The sequence below is a fragment of the Ambystoma mexicanum genome, chromosome 5q, assembly GCF_040938575.1.
Source record: "Ambystoma mexicanum isolate Mex_15411 chromosome 5q, UKY_AmexF1_1, whole genome shotgun sequence".
NCBI classification, from domain to species: Eukaryota; Metazoa; Chordata; class Amphibia; order Caudata; family Ambystomatidae; genus Ambystoma; species Ambystoma mexicanum.
This window is the reverse complement of record NC_090933.1, coordinates 615803559-615820264: the sequence shown is the minus strand read 5'-3', so window position 1 is coordinate 615820264 and position 16706 is coordinate 615803559.

Sequence of the window (16706 nt, the reverse complement as noted above, 5' to 3'; positions counted from 1 at the left end):
AGGAACTATAAAACAAGACACAGCAAAAATAAGACAGGTGCCATTTTGGAAACATGGTCACCCATTGGTGCTGTACTGCAGCTGAGAAATCAGCCTGCTAGTACCCTGCACAAAAGTTAGTAAAAAGAAACCACTGCCACCAGCCAAAGTTACATGAGAAGTTGGATTAGGAGTTACCATGTAACCATCTGCACTCCACATAGGGTGGTTTGTGCTGGACCACCAAAGGAAAAGGTAAGTAAGATAAAAGCTCTCTCCCTATTTTTGGAAATGGTAGTTCACCCAAGAAAAGGTATTTAAATAGTAAGATCATTTCCCAGTGGGTCTGCACAGAAGTTGCTGTTTGTCACAGTGCAAAAAGTAGAGGCTTATGGAGTTTGCCAGACTCCATTACACAGGTCAAAATCCAAGTCAGAGAAAAACACATGAGTGAGTGGCAAAAATCTCCACTCACTCAGGAGGTTAAAAATCAAAAAGATCCCAGATTCCAACAAAAGGGCTGAAGGTCTCTAAAGTTAAAGGGAATTAGCCCAGAACTGAAAATTCTCCCTAACACTCCCCCCTCCTACCTCCTCCCAGGCATCCTTTGGGGCCCCCTGTTCTGCTGATTGGTCTGATCACTTTCAAACTGTCACCAAGTATGGGATACATGCCCCTCTCAGGATTGAACACTGTTGCTGCTCCAATGCCCCCACAATGTTCCACATAATTAGGTCCATGCTTTCCTCAGATAGGTGCACCCGACTGCGTTGGGGGTTGCCTCGGAAAACTAGATTTCGCACTTTGAACCCTTGTATAAAAGCATACATTGTGGTCAATAATTGGGTCCACGAACCTTTCCACACTGCCCTCAATTACAACTTGTGACATCACGATCCACCCACAATTCCCACAGCACAAAGTTAGTTCATTCAAACATGTGAGATGACCAGAGGAACTTTAATCATCTACCCTGGTTGCCTCATCTCCGTTCACATGAGAGGTGCTTACCACCATGTCACTGTCAGAGCCTTGAACCACCAATATATGTCATACAAATGTTGCATATCAGGGAAACTGTAACCGTTTTCCCAGGGATAATGTTCTATTGGGCAATTTGAAACCACTGTGGTTCTTTTCAGCTTCATTAGAAAATCGTATTTCATAAATGATTTTGAATCATAAAATGCTCATGTATTCCTTATTCATTGGCGGAACCTGTGAGCTCTAATATGGGACCTCGTAAAATAGCAACCACTGTGTACTTCTCTCAGTGCTGGCCTGTGATCACAGACTCTGCACTAAATGACCAGCCACAGCGGCCTTTGCCGCATACAAAATGCTAACACATGTTTTCTGCAAAAGCAAGCTTTTAAGGCTATTTACTGCGTTTTGTTCTACCACTACGTTTGATTATACTAACTTGTGCCTCTGCATTTATGAATTTGTTTTATTAAGCATTTTATTTCACAGATAAAAGAGCCCACTGCCCTTTTACAGTGCTACTCTCGCAGCTGCTAAGTGCGTTCCTTTATACCATGTTGGACTTGCATCTTTATTACATTATTCCCTTTTTATTAATTCATTATTAACTAAATGTTTTTGGGCCTCTCTGTCTTTTATAGCAACTTCATCTTTATATATCCACATTGTTTCCAATTGTGTCATGTCTCCTCCAGTCTCCTCCCAGCCATTCAGATCTTCCCCCACCCATACACACCCTGTCCCATCCTTTAAAGATTCAATACAGAAGTCTTTATAATTTCCAACATATGCAGCTGTGTAAAAAACCATCCATCAGGGTCCTCTTTTTAATCTTTCCCCATTATTTTGTTTCTATTCTTCATTTCAAAACCTTTTTTGTCACATTTAAGGGTAACATCAACTGTCTTGTTTGCTTGTTAAAATATACTTTTAAAATGTTCTTAAAAATGCAGAAGGTGATGAGAATGAGAACCAACACAGGGACAGTCACTTAAAAAAAAGATTCCTTGGTTATCTCAATACAATTGTAGTGCTTGATAAGGAGTTAAATGTATATCATACCTTAATGAATGGCTGTCTGGTTTATCCAAGAGTCCTTAATCAGGTATCCTGTATGTTAAATTATGACTAATTACAAGTAATATCCAAAGTTCATAGTTTCTACCAAAAGTAATCAATTCTTGAACATAGTGTCAGCTTACCTTGTTCTTCCTAGCATGCTCTGGCAGGACACCAGATTCGCAGGGATGTGGCTGCCTGTGTGTCTTGCGCATTTATATTTGAGAAAATGGCGTTGGCATGCACAACGTGATGATGTCATTGTGTGCCGGCGGCCATTTTAGATTGGTTTACAATTTTTAATAATACTGCTAAACACTGGAAATCCTCATATGGAGCAGAATTGTATGTGGCACACAAGTGGCACTTTGTGGTGTAGTCATTATATATAAAAAACGAAGATCAGAAAATAAATACTTGGAAAAAATTAAGTTTGCAATAGAAAACCCATGGTGTGCCTTCTCAGAATGTTCTGCATATCTGTGGTATGTTATTGTTCGTGTTGCTCAGTCAAAGGTTGATGGAACACAGCTCCTCCTTTACGACTAATTACGTTAATCAGTTGTTGTTTTCTCATTCATATTCACCAATGAATCGGTTCTCGTGTAGTTTGGGGCTGAAATAGTACACTCTGATGGTAGTCTTTTTATTATTTTTTTATTGTAATATAGTTTCATTAAAAAAACCTTTTTACACATTTCCTTTCCTCTACAACTCAAATTTAGGAACATCACTATTTTAGATTTGTTAGTTTCGATTCATCTTAAGTATCAACAGTCTTATTTCAATGTGTTAAACCATAGTCTGTTTCCACAATGTCTTGTCTCTTCAGACTCATCTACTGAGTGTTCCTTTTAATGTTAATGTCTTTTATACCAAATTGGATTAAAGAACACATGCGTAGTTACACTCTTCGTTCCTTTTTTTAAAAAAGTATTTCATTAACATTTTCGAATAAACAGGCCAGCAAGACGAACAATAATGCTAAAAGAAACAGAAGCCCATGGTATACGTCATTTAGCCATGCAACGTTCGTTAAACAAAGGGAAAAGAAAGAGAAAAAAAACAAAAAACAAAAACCAAGCCCAACCAACAATACCATGACAGGCAGTTTCTCTCTTTCTTCCCTCTTCCCATCCCCTCCTTGCTAGTATTAGCTCATACTCCGGTTGACATGTAGATTTTATATTGCAAGTCCGTACTGTAAAGTGGATTAAACTGGTAAGTGCACCATACACCGAATGTCCAAAGTTCACAGGGGTTTATCATCTGAGGGATATAATGCGGTGTATACCAAGGACTTCCATGCCTCAACGAGGAGGCCCACTTCACCACCATGTACATCTATGGCCCTATCCCAGGCCATAGTCTCCGCCAAACTCCACCGTCGCATCTCACTTAACCAAACCATATATTTCGGGCCTTTGCTTGACTTCCACCTCATGGCTTTGCATCTCTTGCCCAAGACGGTAAGTGCACCATGCACCGAATGTCCAAAGTTCACGGGGGTTTATCATCTGAGGGATATAATGCGGTGTACACCAAGGACTTCCATGCCTCAAAGAGGAGGCCCATTTCACCACCATGTACATCTATGGCCCTACCCCAGGCCATAGTCTCCGCCAAACTCCACCGTCGCATCTCACTTATCCAAACCATATATTTCGGGCCTTTGCTTGACTTCCATGTCATGGCTTTGCATCTCTTGCCCAAGATAGAAGCCAAGTCCATAAATCTGACGATGTGCTTGTATTTGCCAACCCTGGGGTACATAACTAGAATGCATTCCTGTGGAGACCATTGGTACCTCGTGATGCCCGCCTTCACACTAGTGTGCTTTATCGCCCTCCAAAACCTCTGACTCACACTCCCAGAACATGTGCATCATGTGTGCCTCCACCCCACCACACCTAGGGCAAGTAGATGTTCCTCCCTTGCCAGATTTGGCAACTCTATCCGGAGTTAAATAAGTTCGGTGTAACACGTTGATCTGTAGGAGCCTAAACCTCATGTTACGTGAAACCTTCCCACTATGATCAAGTATCCATTGCCATTGCTTGTCTGTGAAAGCTATGCCCAGATCAGCCTCCCACTTGGCTTTAAGCCCTGCATGGTCTATAAGCGTGCCTTCTACAAGAGCTTTGTACAACCGGGACACAGGCCTCCAACCATCCTCCAATTCAAACATGAGCATTAAAAAAGCATTCCGTTGCGGCTCGGTCAGCCAGTCTTGCCAGGTCAGTTTTGCATATTTAGTGATTTGCATATGTCTCAAAAATTGCCTTTTGGACAGCCCCTCTCTTTGTGTGAGATCAGAGAACTCTCTGTATGCAGTGTACACGTACACTTAGCAATGCCCACTTCCTCCCAACGCCTCATTGTTTGGGTTTCTTCTGTCCCTGTTTTCCCACCTATCAATATGGGGCTATGAGGTGAGAGGGATGAGGGGCCTTCAGGATCCTCCACGTCCTATGCCATATTTTCCTACCTACAGTTAACAATAAAGGTTGTGGATATGGCGCGGCCAGCGGGCACCAGAGCACTTCCTTCAGCCGCAAAGGGTATATCAAAGGCCCAAGCAAGGTATGCTCTGCGTTATGGTCATCCATCAACCATTTGGCTACAAAACCAAGGTGCGCTGCTTAATAATAGAATTCTAACCTGGGCAGTTGTACCCCCCCCGTGCTCGAATGGGAGCGACAGTATATACATGGGTAGTTTATGCCTTGTGGAGCCCCATAGAAAGTATCTTATTACTGTGTCTAGCTCCTGAAAAAAAGGGGGTTCAATGTAATACGTGACATTGGTGAAGCCGTATAACAGCCTCGGTAGTATAATCATTTTTACGATTGCTACTCTACCCATTAGCGTGAGAGGGAGACGCAATCAAAATGCCATAGAACACTTCACACCCTCCACCTTCCGTAACGTGTTCAGCATATGCATCCTTTCTGGTGTGTGTGCTACCTGTAATCCTAGATACCTGAAATAATCATGCTTCCATTCCAGCCCCCAGTCCAGTGTAGCGGTTATTCGTACATCATTTAGTTCTGCAAGCGGAAAGAGGCACTACTTGCGTCTGTTAAATGTTATCCCAGACAGACTGGCAAAGTGATCAAGCACTCTTAATATGAGGGGTTAATTGTGTTGAGGTTGACAGAGGTAAAGCATCACGTCATCTGCGAACAATGACAGTAAATGAGTTGTACCGCCGATGCTTATCCCAACCTCTAGATACTCCTACCTTAGATATACTGCGATGGGCTCAAGTGCTAAAATATACAACATCGGTGAGAGGGGCACCCTTGACGTGTTCCCCTCTGTATGTCCCATAACGCAGGTATATGTCTTCCCGTCTTAACTCTAGCGACAGGGGATGTATAGAGGATTTTAACCCACCTACAAAAGTGTCCCCCAAATCCAAAGGCCTTCAGTGCTGCCTCCATCCACTCCCAAGAAACCGAATCGAAAGCCTTTAACGAGGCTACTACATACTGTCCCGGGCTACCATTGGTCTGTTCAATTATGTGCTGCAATTTACGTAAGTTTAGAGTAGTGCAGCGACCCGTTACATAACCTGTCTGATCTGGATGTATCAATACTCCGATGTGTTTCTTGTGCCTAGACGCCAGCATCGTTGTTGACAGCTTAACGTCATGATTCAACATGGCCAGGGGTCTATACGAGTCACATAAGCTAGCTTCCTTCCCAGGTTTAAGCATTGGGATCATCCACATTTCTCGCATGGAATCAGGGAGAATCCCCAGCTCAAAGGCTTCTTCAAACACCTTCAGGAGCATTGCTGCCAACTCCTCTCTGAAAGTCTTATAAAACTCTGCCGGGAGACCATCATCACCCGGGATTTTGCCAGCTGCATTGCCTTTATTGCCAGCTCTAGATCCTGTACTGTAAACGGCTGATCAATAAAGTCGCGTTGTTCACCATTCAAAGTGGGGAGCGCGATTTCAGCAAAAACGTCCCTTAACATTGCCGCTGGAATGCGTGCTGCATGACTATAAAGATTGGCATAGTAGGAGTTAAATATGTCATTAATGGTGGATTGCGATCGCCAGGGCACGCCCGATTCATCTTTGAGTAGCGTGATCTGGGATTTAGGATTTTCCTTTCTACAGAGCCATGCTAGAAGCTGCCCGGATCGATCACCCTCTGCATGCGCGCGCTCAGTTTTGGTTACGTAGTCAAATTTTGACAGCCGCTCCCAGGCGGCTTGGCACTCCAGCAATGTCTCTCGGAGTGGCCGTTAAACTAACTGATCCTCTGGTAGTCTGACCTCTAATCTCCATATCTTGTCTTCAAGTATTTCAAGTTCCTTTTTGAGTTGTCTACGGACACCCCCTGCTCTGGCAATTACCTCCCCCCTGACAACCACCTTCAATGCCTCCCAGACCGTCGCCCACCTGCTCACACTCGCCACAAGGGGACCGGGGATCGAGGCGTGCCTGGGTTCCATGCCACTACCAATGGCGAGTGATCTGAAACCACACGCCCCATGTACTCCGCCCCTGTAAAAAAGGGCAACTGCTCCATGCCTACAAAGAGATAGTCTAGGCGGGTGTGGAGATCATGCAGCGGGGAGTAATTTGAAAACTCCCGCCGGTCTGGGTGCATCTCCCGCCATATGTCCACAAACGGACAGCTCCTTCAGGGCCACCTTAAGTGCAGCCCCCGCCGAGTTGCCCCCCAAATTAGGCGGTTTAGACCTGTCTTTGATATCATTGCATACACAATTGAAATCGCCCCCCCATACGAAAAAGGCATCCCTATATGCTGCCAGTTTAGCTGCCAAACCCTGGACATAGGACGCTATGGCATGATTTGGGAAGTAAGAGTTGACAATGACCACCTGAATCCCTTCAATATACCATTTTAGGATCACATACCGGCCATACACGCCACTGTCACAGCTAAGGCAATGACACGGCAATGTCCCGCTAACCCATGTAAGGACCCCCGAGCGAATTTGGAATAGGTGGCCCCATACACCGCCCCTCCCCATTGTTTCACCACCAATTCCTGGTCGGTGGCTGTTAAATGTGTCTCCTGCAATAATGCAATTGTGACCTTCCTCCGCTGTAAGTATGACTTAACCTTATTTCTCCTCATATATGAGCCCAAACCTCTGACATTCTATGTCATAATATTAACCTGTGTCATGTTATGTGGTGCCAAGAAGGAAAAAAAAGGGTCTCAACCTGCCACCCGCCCCCATACATTGAGACAGTTCTTATTGTGGAAAGCCACCCTCAGGCCCCGCATTCCTCCACACATTTCTGCTCCTGTAGTGGTGCTCAACATCATACCCCGTATACTGTATCATGGTTGGGTGAAAGAACATGATAAACCAAACAAACAAGCCCGGTAACATGGGGCACCAACATTGCCCAGCAAATATAAACTGCTCGGGCCTGTGAGTACTGACAGTAATGAACCAGCACCCACCAAAGGTTGCGACAGGGGCTGCCTATCACCCTTCCATTTCAGATGGGGGTCCTGCTGTACTCAATTGGGCCGGATCTCCAGCCACGATGTAATAGCCACTGTAAGTACGGAGCCACAATTCGATGGGTTCAGTAAGTAAAAGAAAGATGGGCCTTTGCTTCTCCAGCCATGTCAGAGTCCCGTGGCTGGCGTAGGGGATCCTCCTCGCCCAGTGCCTTGTCCGGCTACTTTGCAGATTCCTCGCCCTGCGGTGTTGCGTCATCTTCAGTGTCCAAGTTATTGTGCTCCAGCCACATAGTCACTGCTTCAGGACTCTCAAAGCATCTTGCTTTGCCCCCGTGGATCACCTTGAGCCTTGCAGGATATGTAAGCATATAACGGATGCCCTTTATGCGGAGCCTGGCTTTAACTGAGATGAATCGATTTCGCTGCTGCTGCACCTGAGGGGTGTAATCTGGGTAAATGGAGATCCTCGAACCTCCATGCTCAATGATCCCTCCGTCTCTGGAGAACTGTAGTAGAACCTCACAATCTCGAAAATTGAGGATTTTGGCAATAATCGCACGTGGTGTGACCCTGGCGGGGGTCTCTTCTGGAGGGATCTATGTGCCCTTTCTACAGAAAATCCTTACGTCAGCTTGTTTGCTCCGATTTCCTGCTGGAACAGAGTTTTAATATACATTGTGGGATCCATGCCTTCCTCACCTTCAGGGACGCCCAGAAACCGTACATTGTTCCGGCAAGAGCGCCCTTCCGCCTCCTCGGCTCTCTGTGCTAGGAAGCGATTCTAGCTTTCAAGGGACTGCACCCTGACAGTCAGGTCCGAGGCTACATCAGCCGTTTGTTTCAGCTTCTCTTCTGCAGTCTTAACCCTCTCCACCAGGGAGTACACGTCCTGTCACAGCAGTTGGACGTCTACTTTTACTTCATCAACCTTGTGTTCCAGCGAAGTTCTCAATACTGCTATGGCTGCAAGTACCTTGTCTTTGCGTTGTTCCGAGTGCTGATCGGGTTGCGCTTGTTCCACACCCCTTTGAGGTGCAGCTGAACCCTGTTTCTGTCCGCCCCCAGCGAAGGCGTCCATGATGGAACCTTTCTGTTTATACTTGTTATTGGGCATCTGTCCATTCAATGTGGTTGGGGAGCAATGCACCACCTGCTCCCATCTCAAATATGGCGACAGGTGCCTCAGGTGTATGTCAACTTCTCTTACTGTGGCAGGGGAGGGGGGTCAGCCACTCACGACTCTGGTCGAGTCGCAACTCCACCGTCCCCCAGTGGGAGTCTGGCACCACCCGTTGGTCGTGGTGGCCAGGTATTAGATGTTGCCACCTAGAAGTACCACGTAGAGCGAAGCGATGAACCCGTCCCGCCTCTTATCTTGGCACACTGCCGTCTCGCTCCCCACTGCCTCCCTCCGCTATACCAACTCGTGGCCTGTTTTGTATGCACCCCTCAGTGTGCCCCAAACTTATGGGGGAAGGGGTCATCCCCAGTCTTCAGTGCCTTCGCTTCTTACTAGTCACCGGGGGGGACTCCCACTCTCCTCAAGGTGGGGGGGTCTCAGCGCACCCCGTCTCTTCAGCTGTTGCAGCCTATCCAGCTCTTCATTCGGGGCACCCCCGCTCAGAGTGCAGCCCGTTCACAATGCCAGGGGCTGATCATTCAATCCAGGCCTCACCCAGGGGGCACGCTACCAGCCAGGCCAGGGTTCCTTCCACGCTAGGAGCACCAGCTACCCCCGGGCCGTCCAGCACATCAGCGGGCCCCGGGCGGGAGGCCCGAGCCCTTGCAGTGCGGCAGCGGGCAAACATTACCTGCCAAATTGGTCGTACAACCTCCCGCGGGGGGGCAGGCCGCAGTTCACCCGCCACACTCCCGGCACCCAGCAAGCCGAGTCTCCGTCCACCTGGTTCTGGGTTCCCAAAGCACAAGTCCACGCGCGAGCCTCGCCCTTCCCAGGGTCCGCTCCTCCTTACCAGGCAAAGCGACTGCTCTCCACACCCCAGCCCCACCGCCGCAGACTCTTAATTTCAGCAGGGGCCGCTCCGGTCCACGGTGCCTCGTGCATCTCCAGGCGCTCCCTGCGTAGTACGCCGCCGGCAAGCTGGGCGTCCCTCCAGGCAGGCACCTAGCTAGACGCCGACCCTGCCTCCACTCCACTCCAGTCCGCTTCACCTGCTGCTTCAGTGCGCAGACCGGCAAGGAACCGCCAGGACCCACCAGCAGAGCCTTAACGGACTCACAGCCAGCTCCTCAGCCCTCTTATCTCGGCTCTTTGCTGTGATGACACTACGCACATCAAGTGTGTGGGTCAGCCGCCATTTTCTTCATGTAACAGAGGCCGCAGCTTCTCTGCGTTTTTTACTTTTTTTCCTGGGACCGGATCGCCCAACTCCGGCAGCACCAGCAGCAGCAGTAGTTCTCCTGCCACTCTCAACCAGAAAGGTACGAATTTGCAAAGTTTTGCGGCTCCGTTATCAGGATCTATTAAGGATTCGGACCGGGGCTCAGCAGAAACGCAGCCTCACACTATGAGCCACGCCCCCCTTACACTCTTCGTTCATGCCCCCTGGGTATAGGGAGTTCAATTTTTCTATCCAATAAGTCTCTTTTTGATTGAGGAGTTTGTTAATGTCAATGCTTGCATCTACTCTTTTTCTATGGTCTCTAATATTTGGAATTTCATCTGTGAGATGTGATGTTTTCCCTCCTTGAAATGTCATGAGTCTGGAGATTTAGGGTTACCTGTCCGGAAGTTAGATCGATGCTCGTTCCAACGTGTTTTCGCTTTCCTAATGGTCTGTTCGAAATAGTATTTTCTACATGGGCATTTGATGCTGTAAATCACATTTGAGGTCTTGCATGTTGCACATTTCTTCAAGTGCATTTTTTTTGGCATGTGTTAGGATGAAATATTATGTCAAAAAAAGGTAGCAGGCGCTCCTCTCCAGAAGGAACATGGCATGATAACCTGTTCTGAGATGAGAGTTTGCAGCACACGCTTTTTGCTCACTGTACCTTTCAAAGATGGGAAATATCCATTTGCATATCAGTCTTTGTCCCGCCCACATGGGCAGTCCAGCACCGAAATGCTATGGCAATTCCTCTCAGAACAAGAGTACCAACAGCAACCCCATAGATGTGTTTCAGTCCTGTTGGGCCTCATCAGTGAGGTGAAGCTGCGCCTACCTGAGCACAGTGAGCAGGGAGTCCACGCCTGGGTGCCCCCAGGTAATTCAGGGTGACCAACCCGAAGTTCCTTACAAATATTTCAAAAAAAGGTAGCAGGCGCTCCTCTCCAGAAGGAACATGGCATGATAACCTGTTCTGAGATGGCAACCAGACGTGGACTCCCTGCTCACTGTGCTCAGAGAGGCGCAGCTTCACCTCACTGATGAGGCCCAACAAGACTGAAACACGTGTATGGGGTTGCTGTTGGTACTCCTGTTCAGAGAGGAATTGCCATAGCATTTCGGTGCTGGACTGCCCATGTGGGCAGGACAAAGACTGATATGCAAATGGGTATTTCCCATCTGTGAAAGGTACAGTGAGCAAAAAGCGTGTGCTGCAAATTCTCATCTCAGAACAGGTTATCATGCCATGCTCTTTCTGGAGAGGAGCGCCTGCTACCTTTTTTTGAAATATTTGCAAGGAACTTGGGGTTGGTCACCCTAAGTTAGCTGGGGGCAACCAGACGTGGACTCCCTGCTCACTGTGCTCAGAGAGGCGCAGCTTCACCTCACTGATGAGACCCAATAAGGCTGAAACACGTGTATGGGCTTGCTGTTGGTACTCTTGTTCAGAGAGTAATTGCCATAGCATTTCGGTGCTGGACTGCCCATGTGGGCAGGACAAAGACTGATATGCAAATGGGTATTTCCCATCTGTGAAAAGTACAGTGAGCAAAAAGCGTGTGCTGCAAACTCTCATCTCAGAACAGGTTATCATGCCATGTTCTTTCTGGAGAGGAGCGCCTGCTACCTTTTTTTGGAATATTTGCAAGGAACCTGGGGTTGGTCACCCTAAATTACCTGGGGGCAACCAGACATGGACTCCCTGCTCACTGTGTTCAGAGAGGCGCAGCTTCACCTCACTGATGAGGCCCAACAAGGCTGAAACATGTGTATGGGATTGCTGTTGGTACTCTTGTTCAGCGAGGAATTGCCATAGCATTTCGGTGCTGGACTGCCCATGTGGGCAGGACAAAGACTGATATGCAAATGGATATTTCCCATCTGTGAAAGGTACAGTGAGCAAAAAGCGTGTGCTGCAAATTCTCATCTCAGAACAGGTTATCATGCCATGCTCTTTCTGGAGAGGAGCGCCTGCTACCTTTTTTTGAAATATTTGCAAGGAACTTGGGGTTGGTCACCCTAAGTTAGCTGGGGGCAACCAGACGTGGACTCCCTGCTCACTGTGCTCAGAGAGGCGCAGCTTCACCTCACTGATGAGACCCAATAAGGCTGAAACACGTGTATGGGCTTGCTGTTGGTACTCTTGTTCAGAGAGTAATTGCCATAGCATTTCGGTGCTGGACTGCCCATGTGGGCAGGACAAAGACTGATATGCAAATGGGTATTTCCCATCTGTGAAAAGTACAGTGAGCAAAAAGCGTGTGCTGCAAACTCTCATCTCAGAACAGGTTATCATGCCATGTTCTTTCTGGAGAGGAGCGCCTGCTACCTTTTTTTGGAATATTTGCAAGGAACCTGGGGTTGGTCACCCTAAATTACCTGGGGGCAACCAGACATGGACTCCCTGCTCACTGTGTTCAGAGAGGCGCAGCTTCACCTCACTGATGAGGCCCAACAAGGCTGAAACATGTGTATGGGATTGCTGTTGGTACTCTTGTTCAGCGAGGAATTGCCATAGCATTTCGGTGCTGGACTGCCCATGTGGGCAGGACAAAGACTGATATGCAAATGGATATTTCCCATCTGTGAAAGGTACAGTGAGCAAAAAGCGTGTGCTGCAAATTCTCATCTCAGAACAGGTTATCATGCCATGCTCTTTCTGGAGAGGAGCGCCTGCTACCTTTTTTTGAAGTATTTGCAAGGAACTTGGGGTTGGTCACCCTAAGTTACCTGGGGGCAACCAGACGTGGACTCCCTGCTCACTGTGCTCAGAGAGGCGCAGCTTCACCTCACTGATGAGGCCCAAAAAGGCTGAAACACGTGAATGGGCTTGCTGTTGGTACTCTTGTTCAGAGAGTAATTGCCATAGCATTTCGGTGCTGGACTGCCCATGTGGGCAGGACAAAGACTGATATGCAAATGGGTATTTCCCATCTGTGAAAAGTACAGTGAGCAAAAAGCGTGTGCTGCAAATTCTCATCTCAGAACAGGTTATCATGCCATGCTCTTTCTGGAGAGGAGCGCCTGCTATCTTTTTTTGAAATATTTGCAAGGAACTTGGGGTTGGTCACCCTAAATTACCTGGGGGCAACCACCAGATGTGGACTCCCTGCTCACTGTGCTCAGAGAGGCGCAGCTTCACCTCACTGTTGAGGCCCAACAAGGCTGAAACACGTGTATGGGTTTGCTGTTGGTACTCTTGTTCAGAGAGTAATTGCCATAGCATTTCGGTGCTGGACATATGGCGGGATGTCAACGGACAGCCCCCCAACTTAGGCGGTTTAGACCTGTCTTTGATATCATCGCATACACAATTGAAATCGCCCCACCAGACGAAAAAGGCATCCCTATATGCTGCCAGTTTAGCTGCCAAACCCTGGACATAGGACGCTATGGCATGATTTGGGAAGTAAGAGTTGACAATGACCACCTGAATCCTTTCAATATACCCTCTTAGGATCACATACCGGCCATCCGCGTCACTGTCACAGCTAAGGCAATGAAACGGCAATGTCCCGCTAACCCATGTAAGGACCCCCCCGAGCAAATTTAGAATAGGTGGCCCCATACACCGCCCCTCCACAGTGTTTCACCACCGATTCCTGGTCCGTGGCTGTTAAATGTGTCTCCTGCAATAATGCAACTGTGACCTTCCTCCGCTGTAAGTATGACTTAACCTTATTTCTCCTCATATATGAGCCCAAACCTCTGACATTCCATGTCATAATATTAACCTGTGTCATGTTATGTGGTGCCAAGAAGGAAAAAAAAGGGTCTCAACCTGCTGCCCGCCCCCACACATTGAGTCAGTTCTAATCGTGGAAAGCCACCCTCAGGCCCCGCATTCCTCCACACATTTCTCCTCCTGTAGTGGTGCAGAACATCATACCCCGTATACTGTATCACGGTTGGGTGAAAGAACCTGATAAACCAAACAAACAACCCCGGTAACATGGGGCACCAATATTGCCCAGCAAATATAAACTGCTCGGGCCTGTGAGTGCTGACAGTAATGAATCAGCACCCACCAAGGGTCGCGACAGGGGCTGCCTGTCACCCTTCCATTTCAGATGGGGGGGTCCTGCTGTACTCAAGTGGGCCGGATCTCCAGCCCCGGTGTAATAGCCACTGTAAGTACGGAGCCACAATCCGGTGGCTTCAGTAAGTAAAAGAAAGATGGGCCTTTGCTTCCTCCGGCCATGTCAGAGTCCCGTGGCTGGTGTAGGGGATCCTCCTCGTCCAGTGTCTTGTCCGGCTACTTTGCAGATTCCTCGCCCTGCGGTGTTGCGTCATCATCAGTGTCCAAATTATTGTGCTCCAGCCACATAGTCACTGCTTCAGGACTCTCAAAGAATCTTGCTTTGCCCCCGTGGATAACTTGAGCCTTGCAGGATATGTAAGCATATAACGGATGCCCTTTCTGCAGAGCCTGGCTTTAACTGAGATGAGTCGATTTCGCTGCTGCTGCTGCACCTGAGGGGTGTAATCTGGGTAAATGGAGATTCTTGAACCTCCACGCTCAATGATCCCTCCGTCTCTGGAGAACTGTAGTAGAACCTCACGATCTCGAAAATTGACGATTTTGGAAATAATCGGACGTGGGTTTGACCCCGGCGGGCGTCTCTCCTGGAGGGATCTATGTGCCCTTTCTGCAGAAAACCCTTGCGTCAGCTTGTTTGCTCTGATTTCCTGCTGGAAGAGAGTTTCAATATACATCGTGGGATCCCTGCCTTCCTCACCTTCAGGGACGCCCAGAATCCGTACATTGTTCCGGCGAGAGCGTCCTTCCACCTCATAGGCTCTCTGTGCTAGGAAGCAATTCTGGGTTTCGAGGGACTGCACCCTGACCGAGGCTACATCAGCCGTTTGTTTCAGCTGCTCTTCTGCAGTCTTAACCCTCTCCGCCAGGGAGCGCACATCCTATCGCAGCAGTTGGACGTCTACTTTTACTTCATCAACCTTGTGTTCCAGCAAAGTTCTCAATGCTGCTATGGCTGCCAGTACCTTGTCTTCGCGTTGTTCCGAGAGCTGATCGGGGTGCACTTGTTCCACACCCCTTTGCGGCGCAGCTGAACCCTGTTTCTGTCCGCCCCCAGCGAAGGCGTCCATGATGGAACCTTTATGTTTATGCTTGTTATTAGGCATCTGTCCGTTCAATGTGGTTGGGGAGCGATGCACCACCTGCTCCTGTCTCAAATGTGGCGACAGGTGCCTCAGGTGTATGTCAACTTCTCTAAATGCGGCAGGGGAGGGAGGTCAGCCACTCACGACTCTGGTCCAGTCGCAACTCCACCGTCCCCCAGTGGGAGTCTGGCACCACCCATTGGTCGTGGCGGCCAGGTATTAGATGTTGCCATCTAGAAGTACCACGTAGAGCGAAGCGATGAACCCATACCACCTCCTATCTGGACACACTGCCATCTCACGCCCCACTGCCTCCCTCCGCTATACCAACTCAGTGGTCTGTTTTGTATCCACCCCTCAGTGTGCCCCAATCTTATGGGGAAAGGGGTCGTCCCCAGTCTTCAGTGCCTTCGCTTCTTGCTAGTCACTGGAGAGGGGGAACTCCCACTCTCCTCAAGGCGGGGGGGGGGGGTCTCAGCGCACCCCGTCTCTTCAGCTGTTGCAGGCTATCGGGCTCTTCTTTCCGGGGCACCCCCGCTCAGAGTGCAGCCCGTTCACAATGCCTGGGGCTGATCATTCAATCCAGGCCTCACCCAGGGGGCGCGCTACCAGCCAGGCCAGGGTTCCTTCCACGCTAGGAGCACCAGCTACCCCCGGGTCATGCGGCAAGTCAGCGGGCGCCAGGCGGTAGGCCTGAGCCCTCGCCGCGCAGCAGTGGGCAAACACTGCCTGCCAAATTGGTCGTACAACCTCCAGGCCGCAGTCCGCCCGCCACACTCCCGGCACCCAGCAAGCCGAGTCTCCATCCAGCGCCTGCTACCTTTTTTTGAAATATTTGCAAGGAACTTGGGGTTGGTCACCCTAAGTTATCTGGGGTCAACCAGACGTGGACTCCCTGCTCACTGTGCTCAGAGAGGCGCAGCTTCACCTCACTGATGAGGCCCAACAAGGCGGAAACACGTGTATGGGGTTGCTGTTGGTACTCTTGTTCAGAGAGGAATTGCCATAGCATTTTGGTGCTGGACTGCCCATGTGGGCAGGACAAAGACTGATATGCAAATGGTTATTTCCCATCTGTGAAAGGTACAGTGAGCAAAAAGTGTGTGCTGCAAACTCTCATCTCAAAACAAGTTATCATGACATGCTCTTTCTGGAGAGGAGCGCCTGCTATCTTTTTGCGAAATATTATGTCTCCTTTTTGTACCATATTGCAATTTGTACAGTTCAAACATGGGTATGTGCCACGTCTTTTTGGTTTCTCAGAGAGTTTCCTTGTGTCGTTTTTACTAGCATATCTCTCATATTCCTGCTGTGTGTGTATGCAAACATTGGTGGTGTGGTGTAGAGATTGCCCAAAGTTCTATCCTCGGATAAGAAATGCCAGTGCTTTTCCACAATCTTTTTGACCTTACTACTTTGTGTCGAGTATTTGGTTACGTACATTAAAGGAGATTGCGTGATGGTTTTGTCTTTCTCCAATATACTTTTCCTGCTGATTGTGTCAGTTTTGAGTAGGAAACACTTGATTTCTTCCTCATGATACCCTCTTTGTTTGAATCTTTTTGCCATTTCATTCAGTAATCTGGTACATTCGGTCTTGTCCTGTACAATTTTGTTAACTCTGCAAAAACACAGACTCCATATCACGTTCGTGATAAAATGAGATTCCATATACATACCTTATCGGTCATCCAAAGCGTGAGCCTTGGTGCCTAACGTCTAGTACTTATTAAGATTCTAGAT